The sequence below is a fragment of the Phyllostomus hastatus genome, unplaced genomic scaffold (assembly GCF_019186645.2).
Source record: "Phyllostomus hastatus isolate PE091 unplaced genomic scaffold, TTU_PhHast_1.1 phas_contig_86, whole genome shotgun sequence".
NCBI classification, from domain to species: domain Eukaryota; kingdom Metazoa; phylum Chordata; class Mammalia; order Chiroptera; family Phyllostomidae; genus Phyllostomus; species Phyllostomus hastatus.
In genome coordinates, this window is record NW_025333977.1 from 27,988,808 (window position 1) to 28,004,594 (window position 15,787).

The window sequence follows — 15,787 nt, forward strand, 5'->3', positions numbered from 1 at the left end:
TGGAATTCTGCATCAGATAGGTTGGCACTCTCTTCACTTAGTTCTGTTTTTGGAGTTTTTTTGATCTGTTCTTTCACCAAAGAGCTTTTCTCTATATGGGTTATACCTACTGGATTTTTTCTATTCCAGATTAAAACAGAAATTATTATACTTTTAAATTATAAATTTATTATAACAATCCAAAACAATTTTTGTTAGCATAAATATCATACTAATTTAAAAATATATTTTTGTAAAAAAAAGCACAAACAATGAAATTTGTTAGATACTTTTACAAATTTTCTTAATTGTCTGGTATAACAGAAAACATCTGCTCATTCCTGCTTGAGCCATTTTGGTTGAAATGTATGAAGAAAATCCACTTCATACAGATATGTGGTTCAAAAAAGGAAAACAATTTCCATATTTCCATATATTTTTCAGATATTTTTGAATGGTCTTCTTTGATCCTGCACTAAAATACCAGTGAGTCATGGTTTCTTTAGAGTTAGTTGCTATGTGGAATCTGAAACCATAGTAATGTATTTTTGTCCTCTGTTGACATTAAAATCCATCAGCCTATTTTGTGCATTGAATGGATATTTTATCCATTCATGATTTTGTACCATTATGCATTTATCACTTGGAAAATATTGGTTTGTAGGTTTATGCAAATCTCCCAAATGTTAACATAATTCATTATACAATATCAACTTCATTCATTAACATCACCACTAACTTCATCAAAGTTTTTAAGCAGGACCACTTTATAGGATTGTAAACTGTGCAGTTGCAGAGGCTTCCACACTCTAAATGTTCTTTTAATTTGTAAGTGAAGCCCAAAGGGACAATAAAGCAAAAGGGAAACATGTAATATGTAGCATATTTGCCATTCCTTGCTGCCTTATTTGCATATAGTTTTCATTGTGTCCAGTATCCCACAATGGGTGGGAGGGAGTTTAGGGACATTCACAGTAGTACAAGGTAAGCTTGTTAAACCTGTGGCTGAGTACCTGGGGGAGCTAACAGCTCTGAGAAACACACAATTTCCAATCAAATCAGAATTTGTTTGAAATGTAGAAAAAAGGCGGTGCAGTCTAAGACAAACCACCTAGGAATTCTAGCATATTCTTTCTTACTAGTGTTCCTTTCCTATAATAGCTAATCTTTTCCCATGAAAACAATGCCAGTAAAAAAAAGAAAAAGATTGGACAACCCATAGTTTCTTTTCATTTCAGTTCTCCCCTAGTCATACATAAGCTAAAGATGGCGTTGATAAGATGTGTTAATATCAAGAAATGAAATAAATACATTTGCTTAGGGTTGTACATCATTTTCACTCTTCTAGTAAGAACATAGTATGTATGCATGAATTATGGAAATACAATCTGTGCAATTTTGGTGATTTTGCATATGAATCAAATGTTCTTATAACTGTGCATAAAATTGGCATTGCACAATATAAACAGTAAAATTAATGCTAGTAACTTAAAATTTAGATTTTCTTTACTTAGAACAACATGAAGTAAAAAGTATAATGGACCATGGCAAGTCAAGAAAAAGACCATGGAAGAAGAAAAAAGCTTTCTATTTTAGTACATTTAATGGAACTTTTTTTTTCTGCTTTTTGAACGAGGAGGACCATATTTTCACTTTGCACTGAGGCCTGAAAATTATGTAGCTGATCCTCTCTTTAAGTATTGAGAAACTGTCAAGTATATGGTGCCAGATACATATTTTCAAAATTCTGATTTTAACTTGAAAGCTCAAATTTTACCATTGGCCACAAATACTGTCAGTTGTTTTCCTTGAAGTGACAGGCTTACTTCATTCTTTTTTGGGAACATGTCTACCAAATACTCAAGTCTGAATAACCATAGTTTCTTTCAAGCAGAAATAGTATTTCATTTTGAAAAAGTGGCAAGTTTGGCTCTCAATGACTGCACAACAAGACAGCCCTCCCCTGCAGTATATGGCAGGACTGCTTTATACACGCTTTGCCACACACAGTATCAAAGAGATGTGTACTCAAGGATTGCAACTGAATAAAATAAATAGGTTTTCCTGCTTCATCCAGGGCGTTTGCAAGTGGACTGGAATTTTAGTTCCTTTCCTACACAAGCATGGAAATGAAGAAGTGTCTATCAGCATGGTTTATTGCCACTACTTTGATTCATGTCAAGATTCCAACAGTCTGTCCTACTGAGGCTTCTGCATCATCTGTGTAAATGTTAACATGGTAATAAAATTAAGAAATAAAAAGAAAAAAATTCCTTAGTATAATTATTGAAATAAATTTTGCTCTCAAATACCTTCAGAAAGAGTCTCTGGGGCTGCCAGAGTTCCAAAGACCACCCTTTGAGAATCACTATACTAGCTGATTTATTATGATGGGGGAAAGAAAATGTGATACATTCCTTGAAATGTAATTTGTCTTTAAAGTCAAATAAAGAAATTAAGCCTTCCTAAATATTGAATATACAAATGGACGCTAGTACCTCGTTTTTGCATGTCAAATGATTGTGTGTCACACATAATCGGTAAAAAGTCCTAAGGAAAGAATGAGATTTCCTCAATCCAATGGAGTTGCCATGGCTGACCTTACTCCTTTGTTCTTTTATATTTGATCTATGATGTCAAGGAGATTTGTCAATGATATTATGTACTGTAAATGGGCTGATTCCCACAAAAATGGTCACATGATTTTTAAATATTTCTGTAAGAAACAAGAGGTTAAAAATAATAAAGAAAATACACTGAACTTAAATGACAGAATTGGGACTTCTGATCCTGAAGTCATGCTATTCGATGAAAACCATTGATGCACCAGTCAGATATAAGAGGAAGTCAGATAAAAATGTATCAAAAATTATCAAAAATATTATTTAATAATGAATGATGAATCTAACCCTAAAAAGTCTACATAATATTTGACACATTAAAAATAGTAGAATCTATATATATACAATGAATATTCTTTTTATTAAAAATTAAGAAAGTAAATTATATACATAAAAATAAAAGACTATGAATGATGATAGTGCATTAGGAACTATCACTTATTATTAAACCAATTCTATACACATGAGTTTCATAAAGAAGGAAGAAAAGTACTCCAAGCAAATAAAAAAACAAAAGAAAACCAAAAGTTTGTATAATGATACTAATATTAGATAACAGAATTTTTTAAATATTAATATAAAGAGTAATATAAAATCATGATATAAGAACAACCCACAGTGAAGATATAATAATCATAAACATGTGGAAGTGATTTAGTAGAATGAAGTCTATCAGTTCTGATGACCCTGACTTATGATCTAACTGTTTTCTGGTCAGTGGCTATATATTAAGCTGTGTTAAATCAAACCATTTGCTATAGACACAAAAGTCAAAATTAATTTATGAAAGAACAAAATTGATGTAAGTAAAACAAAGAGAGTGTGTACAATCATTAAGTACATACAAGTTACATCATAAATACATCTTGAGGGAGTAGAGTGGGGAAGCATTATCCTGAGAAATGGAATATCTCAGACTTCATAATGTATGTCCAGTGAAATTTGGAATTATTCTGCTTATTTTACCAGTAAATCTCCCTTTAGCTGGAATTACTCACTGCTCTCAAGAGCTCAAGTAAACTCTTAAAAATAAGGTTTTATTCTCAGTTGATTAGATGTACATAAATAACTTTAAAGGAGTTTGAGTGGTTAATATAGGAAAAGACAATTACTAATGGTAGCACCTTTAATAATGTTTACTAGACAAAAGGGAAATATCTGTAGTAAGAATGGTATGGGGTGGTTGGTATTAGATTCCATTTGTTCTTATGAAGAAACATGCTTTTCCCTGAAAGCAATCATCAGAAGACCAGTCGTAAACAGTAATCCAGAGAAGAGAAAATTGTCACATCACTAACAATACTTACCTGACTTCAACTCAGTATTAAGTAATTGAAAATGTAATGAATTGGCAACAAGGAGTTGGATAATTAACCAGTAATTATTATACCAAAATAACTGATTGCAATTTCTTAAATCTTTATTTAAGAACTGTCTAGAGATCTTAAAGGAAAAAAGAAAACATCAAAGGTACTTTGCAGAAAGGATTGAAGCATGTGAGAAAATAATTGGCCACATCTATATACAGAGCAGAAAAAAATTAATGGAAACAAGTCCATGAGAAAAAAAACTTTAATACGCCAGCATAAGCAAAAAGCATTCAAATAAACTGAAATGCTAAAGTATATTCACAGATCAAGTATCAACATTAATAATGGTAATAAAATATAATAGCCACCAGTATGTGAAATTAAAAAATGCTTCTAAACTGATATATTGGGATTAAACAGTTTAATCCCAATATATCAGTTTAGGAAAGAAAAAATAAGAGCTTATAAAATAAAAATATGAAAAGAAAATCTAAACTAATGTTAAAATGTACATTTTATACTATCAGTAGGAGAAGCTACATTAAAACTATTTCAAAGAAACAAATTCTGATTTCATGCACAGATGCTCTGGAAAAATCAATAGTCACAATTGTCATTTGGCTAAATTGGACCTTCTTTGAACTGAACTGAAAACCAACTAGTTTTTGCCTTTTAGAAAGGAAGATTCACTAAGTAAGTAAATAAATGGAAGAATGTAAGAATGAATGAATGCAAAGATGATTGGGTGGATAAAGTTTGATATATCTTCAAGTTCAATTAGAAATTAAATATGGAAGAAGTCACTAAAAACAATGAAACTTTTAAATATGAGAAATAAAAATGAGTAGTAATAAAAACAAAACTACTTCTCTAATAATAATCCCCAAATAAAAACCAAAATATACTTTGAAATACATAGATGGTGCAGGGTATTGGTGAAGAAATCAAATAAATAGGACCGCCCAAAAAGCTGATTTGAGTATAAAGGGAAAGTAATACATATTACACAAAATAAAAGCAACCAAGTCTGTAGTTAACCCACATGTATTTCTTTTATATTTAAATTCATTGAAACTAACTGAGAATAAGGGCTTCTGAGGCAGTAACTGATAAAAACAAATCAAATAGAATATGTAAGTGATGGCACCACTCTGACAGTCCAAGATAAGAGCTGAATGTGGCAGAAATGCCAAAGGAAAAAGATCAAATTTCTTGCATCTCTAAATACTGAAATGGCTGAATGTTTTTCTTCTCAGCATGAGCATGTTTTGATTGTCTGAGAATGTATTTCGCAGAAAGAAACATTACTCTGTTTTCTCAGCCAGCATTATGCAAGGGAGACTCTCTCATATAGAGCCAATTCTAATTTCCTAAATCTCAAGGCAAAGAACCTTAATTATTCCTGTAAATTAACTATTCTAGGAAGAATATCATGCCATAGTGTGTGGTGCAACTAGAAGCAGGGAAGAATTATTGGGCAGCTGGCCTATTACTAATGAAAGAGGAAAGCCTTTGGCTACAAGTCCTTAGACTTCACCCAGCTTGCTCTTAGATCCTGTTTTTAAAGAAACATCAGAGAAGCATGGTAGCAATGTAGCATATGCGGCAAAACAATACAAGGCTGTTTTAAAATTTTCAGAGTAAAAATGATCATATATTGTACATTATGATTGCAAGCATGCAAATACTATGGAAAAAACTGTAAGGAAATGTAGAAAATTGGTTAACAGATGGGTTGGATTATGTACTTTTTTTCTTTTCAATACTCACCAAACTTTTATTTTAAATGAAGACTAACTCCTAAGATTCTTTTTTAATATTTTATTTATTTACTTAGAGAGAAGAGAAGGTAGGGAGAAAGAAAGGGAGAGAAGCATTGATGTGAGAGAGAAACATCAATTGGTTCCCTCATACACATGCCCCAATAGGGGACCAGACCTGAAACCCAGGCATGTTCCCTCACTGGGAATCAAACTGCTGATCTTTCACTTTGTAGGCTGATGCCCGACCAACTGAGCCATGCCAGTAAAGGTTTACCAAACTATTTGATAATGTAATGTATATACAATATGTTTAAAATTACATGTAAAATATATTTTAGATCTAAGATCATTTAGATTGAGAAAAGTACTTATGGCTAGTTTAGAAAAAAATACCAGTGGGTACTTGAATTGTCCTCAAGGGCTCACACTTAAACACAGTTAGACAAAACTAACAAGTACATGTTTCCATTGATCTACTAATGGAATCCTGAATCTCTACCTATTGTCTATGTTGCGTATAATAAAAATTAAGACCCAAGATGGCAGAGGAGTAAGTGGAAGCTATACTCACCTCCTCCAAGAACCAAACTGGAATCACAACTGAACTATAGAGAAATCACCCTGAATAATGAACTGAACATTAGCTGGAGAGAAGACTTATAACCAAGGACAGACAGAAGAAGCCACATCACCACAACAAGAGTAGTAAGGAATAAGGAGGAAATGAGAGACTACTAGCTTGGCTCCCACAGGTGAGAGCTGAAATTCCAGAAGGATATTTCAGCAGCCAGGGGGTTTCCCCTGAGAAGTGTGGGGTCTAGACCCCTGAGCCCATAGCACCAGAACCAGGAAAGGAACCCAAATAACACATTTGTGAAAAGTAGCAAGATTTCTATCTGCCAGGGAGAGACAGCTGGAGACTCAGAGCCCTTAAAGTACTAATGCACAAAATTCCATTTGCAGCCACTTACCCTGGATTCTGGCAGAGGAAACAGGGGAAGATAGGTAAACAATCTAACTCACACTTAAGAACTTGAAAAAGAACAACAAACAAAGTCCAAAGTGAACAGAAGGAAGGAAATAATAAAGATAAGAGCAGAAATAAATGAAATAGATTCTAATAAAATGATACAAAAGATCAGCGAATCCAAGAGCTGGTTCTTTGAAAAGATAAACTAGATTGACAAACCTTTAGCCAGATTTAACAAGAAAAAGAAAGGACCCAAAAATAAAATCAGAAATGGAAGAGAAGAAATAACAACTAACACCAAAGAAAAACAAATGATGTAAGAAAATATAATGAACAATTATTTGCCAACAAACAGGACAACCTGGATGCAATGGATAAGTTCCTAGAAACATACAGTATTCCAAAATATAAATTGGGAAGAATTAGATAATCTGAATAGACAGATTACACCTAGTGAAATTGAAGCAGTAAACAAAAAACTCCCAACATACAAAAGCCCTGAACCAGACGTCTTCACAGGTGAATTTTACCAAACATTCTGAGAAAAACCAACACCTCTCCTTCTCAAACTATTTCAAAAAATTCAAGAGGAGGGAAGGCTCCCAAATTCATTTTATAAGGCCAGCATTATCCTAATTCCAAAACTAGGTAAAGACACCAAAAAAAATAATTATAGGCCAGTATCCCTGATGAACATAGATGATAAAATCCTCAAAAAAATTAGCAAACAGAATACAGTAATGCATTAAATAGATCAAACACCACAATCAAGTGGGATTTATTCCAGGAATGCAAAGTTGGTACATTATTTGCAAACCAATAAATGTGATATACCACATAAACAAATTGAAGGGGAAAAACCACATGATCATATGAATAGATGCAGAAAAAGCATTTGATAAAACCCAACACCCATTTATGATCAAAACTCTCAGCAAAGTGTGAATAGAGGGAACATACATAAACATAATAAAGGTCATATATGACAAACTCACTGCCAGCATAATACTCAACAGATAAAAACTACAAGCATTCCCCTTAAGATTGGGAACAAGACAGAGATGTCTGCTTTTACCTCTCTTGTTCAACATAGCACTGGAAGTCCTAGCTACAGCAATCAAACAATAAGAAAAAATAAAAGGCATGTAAGTTGGAAATGAAGAAGTAAAACTGTCTTTATTTGCAGATAACATGATACTGTATATAGAGAACCCTAAAGATTCCACTAAGAAACCACTAGAACATATCAATGAATTCAGCAAAGTAACAGGGTGCAAAATTAATATCCAGAAATCAGCTTCATTTTTATATGGCAATAAGGAACTAACAGAAAGGGAAATTAAGAAAACAGTCCCATTTACAATTGCTCCAAAAAGAATAAAATGCCTAGGAATAAACCTAACCAAGGATGGAAGACCTGTACATAGAAAATTATAAGACACTGAAAGAAAAAATTAAAGAAGATACAAATGAGTGGAAGCACATACTACGTTCATGGATGGGAAGAATTAACATCACCAAAATGTCCACACTTCCAAAAGCAATCTATAGTTTCAATGTAATTCCTGTCAAGATTCCAATGATATATTTCACAGAACTGGGACAAATATTTAAACATAAGAGGCCCCACATTGCAACAGTGATCCTGAGAAGAACAAAGTTGGAGGAATCACGCTACCTAATACCAAACCATAATAAAAAGCCATAGTAATCAAAACAGCATGGTGCTGGCATAAAAACAGACATAGATCAATAGAACACTATAGAAAGCCCAGAAATAAATCCACACCTTTATAGTCAATTAATTTTTGACAGAGGATGCAAGCACATACAATGGGCTAAAGATAGTTTATTCAATAAATGATGTTGGGAAAAATGGACAGATACATGCAGAAAAATGAAACTAGACCATCTTCTTAGGCCACACACAAGAATAAATTCAAAATGATTTAATAGCTTAACCATTAGACCCTAAACCATAAAAATTCTAGAAAAAAGCATAGGCAGCCAACTCTTGGACATAACTCACAGCAATATTTTATCAGACATATCTCCCTAGGCAAGGGAAACAAAAGAAAAAAAATAAACAAATGGGACTACATCAACTAAAATGTTTTTGCACAGCAAAGGGAATCATAAACAAAGTAAAAAGACAACCCAAAATGGGAAAACACATTCACTGATACATCTGATAAGGGGTTAACATACAAAATTCATAAGAACTTACAAAACTCAACACACACACACACACACACACACACACACACACAAACAAGTAACCCAATTAAAAAATGGGCAAAGGACCTGAATAGACACTTCTCCAAAGAGGACATACACATGGCCAATAGACATATGAAAAGATTCTCAATGTCACTAATCATCAGAGAAATGCAACGAGATACCATCTCACTCTGTCAGAATAGCATAATCAATAAATCAACAAACAACAAGTGTTGCCAAGGATGTGGACAAAGGGGAACCATTTTCACTGTTGCTGGGAATGGAAACTGGTATAGTCTCTGTGGAAAGCTGCATGCACCTAAAAAAATAAAAAGGGATCTGCCTTTTGACCCAGCAATCCCACTTCTGGGAATATATCCAAAGGAACTTAAAATACTAATTTGGAAGAACATAAGCACTCCAATGTTCACTGCAGCATTATTTATAATTGCCAAGATATAGAAGCAACCCAAGTGTCCATCAAGAGAGGAGTCAATAAAACAACTATGGGGCATTTACAAAATGGAGTTCTACTTAGTCATAAAAAAGAAGAAAATTTTACTCTTTGCGACAGCACAGATAGATCTGGAGAACAATATTCTAAGTGTAATAAGCCAGTCAGAGAAAGACAAATATAATATGATTTCAATCATATGTGGAATCTATGGGGACAGACTCATAAATAGATAGCAGATGACAGCTAGCATGTAGGAGGAAGTTATGTAGGTGGAGGGATTGAGGAAAAAGAATAAAGGATTCATGGACAACAGTGTGGTGACTGGGGAGGGCAGTTGGTGAGAGGAGTATAAAGGAACTAAATGGCAATAGGAAAATATACAAGATAAAGTAGGAGGGATCACAATACCCAACACTAAACTATACTACAAGGCTACTGTAATCAAAACAGCCTGGTACTGGCATAAAAACAGGCACATAGACCAATGGAACAGAACAGAGAACCCAGAAATAAGCCCAAGTCTCTATGGTCAATTAATATTTGACAAAGGAGGCAGCAACATAAAATGGAATAAAAATAGCCTCTTCAACAAATGGTGTTGGGAGAACTGGACAGCCACGTGCAAAAAAAATGAAACTTGAGCACCAACTTACACCATATACAAAAATAAATTCAAGGTGGATAAAAGACTTAAATATAAAACATGACACCATTAAAGTCCTAGAGGAGAATGTAGGTAGGAAAATCTCAGATATTTCACGAAGAAACTTTTTTACTGATGTGTCCCCTAGAGCAAGGGACATAAAGGAAAGAATAAACAAATGGGACCTCATCAAAATTAAAGGCTTCTGCACAGCTAAAGAAAACAGTATCAAAATTAAAAGAGAACCAACTGTATGGGAAAACATATTTGCCAATGATACCTCAGACAAGGGTTTAATCTCCAAAATATATAGAGAACTTACATGACTGCACTCTAAGAAGACAAGGAATCCAATTAAAAAGTGGGCAAAGGACTTGAACAGACATTTCTCCAAGGAGGACATACAGAAAATCCAAAGACACATGAAACAATGTTCAATATCGCTAGCTATCAGAGAGATGCAAATTAAAACCACAATGAGATACCACTTCACACCAGACAGAATGGCCATCATAAACAAAGCAACAAACAACAAGTGTTGGAGAGGTTGTGGAGAAAAGGGGACCCTAGTGCACTGCTGGTGGGACTGCAGACTGGTACAACCACTCTGGAAAGCAGCATGGAACTTCCTCAGAAAACTAAAAATGGATCTGCCTTTTGACCCTGCAATTCCACTGCTGGGACTCTATCCTAAGAATACTAAAACACCAATTCAAAAGAACCTATGCATCCCAATGTTCATAGCAGCACAATTTACAATAGCTAGAAGCTGGAAGCAACCAAGATGCCCATCAGTAAATGAATGGATCAAAAAACTATGGTACATTTACACGATGGAATTCTATGCAGCAGAAAGAAAGAAGGAGCTCCTACCCTTTGCAACAGCGTGGATGGAGCTGGAAAACATTATGCTAAGCGAAACAAGCCAGGCAGTGAAAGACAAATACCATATGATCTCACCTTTAACAGGAACCTAAATAACAAAACAAAGAAACAAGCAAAATGTAACCAAAGACACTGAAATAGAGGACAGGCTGATGGTGACTGGAGGGGAGAGAAGAGGGAATTTAAGGGGGACAGTGGGAAGGGTTCACAGGAACAAACTTAAAGGACACATGGTCATAGACTAAGGGGAGGGTGGTAATGGGAGAGAAGTGGGGAGGGTGGGAGGGGGGATTGGATTGGGAGTAAAAAGGAGAAAACTGTATTTGAACAATGATTAAAAAAATAAGAATAAAAAAAGAATAAAAAAAGAGAAAATATACAAGATAAATAAATAAATAAATAATAGAGTTATAATTGTTTTGGTTTGGCTTTAGTTTTTATTTTACTGTGCAACTAATATGCTAGACAAATTGGTAGACATTATACTTTCTTATCCATATGGAGGTATTAGTAAGAATAAAATTCATAAAATAATGGCAAGCAATATGCTAAACTTTGCAGTGCTAGAGAGTAAGACCATAGCAAAGCTTCTTTCACAGAGCCTCTACTGAAACCTTTCAGACTGGGAGACAGATCTGAATATGAAAGCAATGGTGTCCATTACCAGTTGATGCCTATGCAGTTGTGACTAATCATTTTCATCTCCCTATTTGTTTACCTAATGGCCTGCATACTTGGTGTGTTTGCACTTATGCTTGGTAATAAGCTACAACCATTATTAACATTTTAAATATACAGTAAGGTTTTTACAAGTCAGTAAAAATACTGTAAGTTGCAGGAGACAGTTAAGTATGTTTATTAAGCATTTGTTAAACTCTTAGTAAATGAATTCCTGAAGAGTTTTTTAGATAATAACGTATTAATAATAGAACTTCCCAATTATATAGTACAGTTACACAATGCAAAAAGGAGTTAGAGAAAAGTAAGATATAATCTGGGGAAAATGAAAGCTGTAAGACATAAAAATGAAGCTAGGAAGAAGTTAAATTTACACATGAATGTAAAGTCCTTGTGTAGGGTACAGACAGAGGAAGGCAATACAAGCAAAGGGAGACCACTCTGAAAGTGCCTTGGGTTTTGTCATTCATGCCCAGCATTTATACTTACAGGAGCTCTGATAACACAACCAGAAATTAGGATGAGGAGAAAGAGAGCTTTGTTAAGAATGAAACAAGTTTAATTGTAGTCACACAATTTTTTTTCCATTTTGAAGAAATTGCCATTGAAGATTTCCTGTAGTTTGAACTAAAGGGCTAGAGGTTAGTGGAAAGGTTTGGCAAAAAAAAATGGGATTTAGGAGCAATTGATTTATAGATAAAGATTTAAAACAGAAATAAAGAATAATAGTTTCTACAAAGTTTGTGAACTGAGGACTTAGAAATAAAGTTTGGGTACTCACCATGGCCGGGAGAATGAAGGAGGAAGAGGAGCTGGTGGCAGTGGGGAAGGAGCGTAAGAGAAATGGAAACCACTCTAGATCAGTGAGAGGAAGGCTCAAGGGGAGTTTGGGAAGGACTAAAGTTGTCCACCAAGATATATCATTGAGATGTCAAAAGGAGGAAGAGAACTGAGGAGAAGCTTCTAAATCTGATGAGAAGGGAATCATAATCCCATTGGGAAAAAACTGGATGTAACTCAACCATAGAAGCAGAAGTAGAGGAAAGGGTGGTCAGAAGCTGAATTTTGGTTGCTAAGAGAACAGTGAAAAGTAGGTCAATGACTCAGAAGCATAGTAGAGTTAGTAAAGAGTATTTGTTTTCATTTAGATGGAGAAATTGGATTTTTAATGCATAAACATTGGGAATGGGAGACGACAAAGAAAGAGAAGAATAAAAGTGTGAGCATTGTCCTTCAGAGATGGAGATGAATGGGATTGGGAGGAAGAGCCTGGTTTGCTCCAGAGGGGAAGGGACACAGAAGACAGAAATTAAGGAACTATAGGGGGCTTATGTATTTTTTTAAAAAGGTCTGGATCAGTTACCCAATGTGAATAAAAAGTAGGTATAACAACGCATATAATAGGAAGATAGGTAAAACAGAGTACCTACCAAAAAGGACATAAAACACTCTATTGAGTGGCTCTAATGAAGTTTGACTACATTGATTGTTCAAGGACCAAGGTCGTGTCTTGTATTAACAAAGAGGAAAAGGGAAACGAGAACAGGGGCCAGGTATGTACAGAGGCATAGGGTGTGGCAGGGCCTGTGTTTAAGGTAAGGTAAGAAATTCAGTGTGGCTGGAGCATAAAGTGTGTGTCAGAAAATTATTCATTCACAGGAGTAAGTGGCATCTTCCTTGGAAGGACCGCAGGCTAATGGTGGGAATAACTTGTATTACTCACCCTGGTACAGAACAGTGCTAGGTCACCTTATATGCTCCAAAACACAATCCCATATTCCTCACCAGGCATCTCCTCCTCCTCCCCTGCTCATACCCGACGTGTTTGTTGACCACTAATTAAGTAAAATCTTGTTATGCAAACTTCTCTGTGCCAGTGTTCACCCATCCAATGTAAATTGAAGAAATAGTTAAGCACATATATAATGAGTAGGAGAGTCAACCAATGTAAATCTGAGTCTTTATTTTTTATGTTTTCAACTAAGAGATGGCCTTAATTATAATTGTTAGATGTGTCCTCCTTTATACCTTCCTTTTAAATATATAATAAGGCATCCAAGAGTCTTTTCTTTTTCTAGGCAAAGAAAACAATGCTTCTATTTATAAGATATTAAAAGTAAAGGTATTTTATTTGCCCTGGCTGGCATTGCTCAGTGGATTGAGCGCAAACTGGGAACCAAAGTGTCCCAGGTTCGATTCCCAGCCAGGGTGCATGCCTGGGTTGCAGGCCATAACCCCCAGCAACCGCACATTGATGTTTCTCTCTCTCTCTGTCTATCTCCCTCCCTTCCCCTCTAAAAATAAACAAATAAAATCTTTAAAAAAAAAGATATTTTATTTTCTGTGAATACATTGAAAATTACTGATAGCTGCCAGGAATTTTTATATTAAGACTTTTGTCACTCATGTGTGTATTTATTCAACATTTTACTACATACTTAAGTACCTGCAACCATGCTATGTACCTGAGATAACAGTCAGTAAAAACAGAGGCAATTCCTGGTTTCACTGAGCTTTAAGTCAAATAATAATACAAATAAACAAACAAGTAAAAACCAAAGTGTTTTCTAGAAAAGAAATATATGATCCTCTAAGAGTGTAATACATACATACACAAATATTAACCTGAATTGGAGATTGGTGGAAGCTCCCCTGAAAAAGGGACACGAATTAGAATCTAAATATTGATATAAGCATTAACTAAAAGGAGAGATAAAAAGACTCTTTCAAACAAAGACTAATGAGAATTTGCCAAGAGAATGGATTTCAGATGCTCTCGCCACACAGACACACACACACAAACTGGTAACTATGAGAAGAAATGAAATATTAATTAGCATTCCTGTAGTGATCATTTCACTACATATATGTATATCAAATCATTATATTGTACATCTTATATACACACAGTTGTTATTAAAAATAAAGAATGAGTGGGAAGACCCTGTGATGACAGGAAGCCCACAGCATCATCCATCTTCACACACCTGTCCTCATCCTAGGTCTGTGTAATGGGGCCCTGGAGGATGTGGGAAAGTCCCCCGGACTTCTAAGAAGTGTTATAGAACACAGATAATACAGCAGATAGGTTTCACCTTGAAGAAGGATCAGACTACTTGCTGCCAGTAGATCAAGGGACAGTTATATTTCCTTAAGGACTACCATAACAACACTCTACCATTCATTCTTAACAAAGGAATGCATCCAGGAAAGGTCTCCCACCAAGACTAGAGAGCAGGAAGGTTTCTTTGCTGGTTCCCAAAAAAGAGAATGCTAGATTGTTAGCAAAGCTCCACATCAAATGACTGGTTTTAAACATAAAAAAAAAAAAATCCCTTGCCCTACATATAGTAAATAAGAAGGAGGCAGTGTAAGGCAGTAAAAACACCTAACTTTCTCAGGTTTGTGAATAAGGGCTCAGAGCAAAAGAAGTAATGAATAGCCCAAGATGTATTCCAGGCCTTTTTATGCCAGAAGCAGTTGGGCACAAGGAAACATATTATCCTTTCCTTCAGAGAGTGACAGAGAATGATATTTTCTGACTGTGTACTGAATTTATTTCATTTTCTTAATGTAGCGTCTCTCAGTATGTGGTTTCACGTTTGTTTATGCTCATGTAGCCAACTGTGCATTGCTACAAAAAGGAATATGAGGTCTAAGAAAGAAGCAACATTTTTTCACCAAAATGTAAATTGCTGAACAAATCACTCTTCCCTGAAATATGAAATTTGAGTAACAAATTTTCTTTTAACGTTTTGTAAAACCCTTGTAATAGGTATCTCTCAAGCAGCTAAACAAAAGGGGTTCTGTTTACCGATCAAATCACTTTAATGAGCAGAGCCGAGCAGCAGACATGTCAGTGATCGCTATCCTTTCATCTCCAGTCATGTTTTGATGGGTTTAAAATATGGTAATTCAAAATAGCCTTCAAGATCTCATCAAAGAAAATCAATCAGATGTGGTAGCCAAAATGGTATTGTAGAATCCGTTTGCATTTTTATTAAAGTTTACATAAAGCTACTCAGAATCCAGACTCATTGCTATTTAAATTCTAAGTCATACAAATACTGCTGTATGCAAGAATGTGCTCGCACACAGATGGACAGCCTAAAAGAGCCATATTCCCTCTGACAACTGGTCTTATGAATTCTTAAATGAATGCAAATAAGGATTTATGTTGATGTATCTGTGGCCCAAAACCCCTTGATTGGTAGCAATCAACCTGTAGACCAGATTAAAGCATTATAAAATTTCTCAGAGT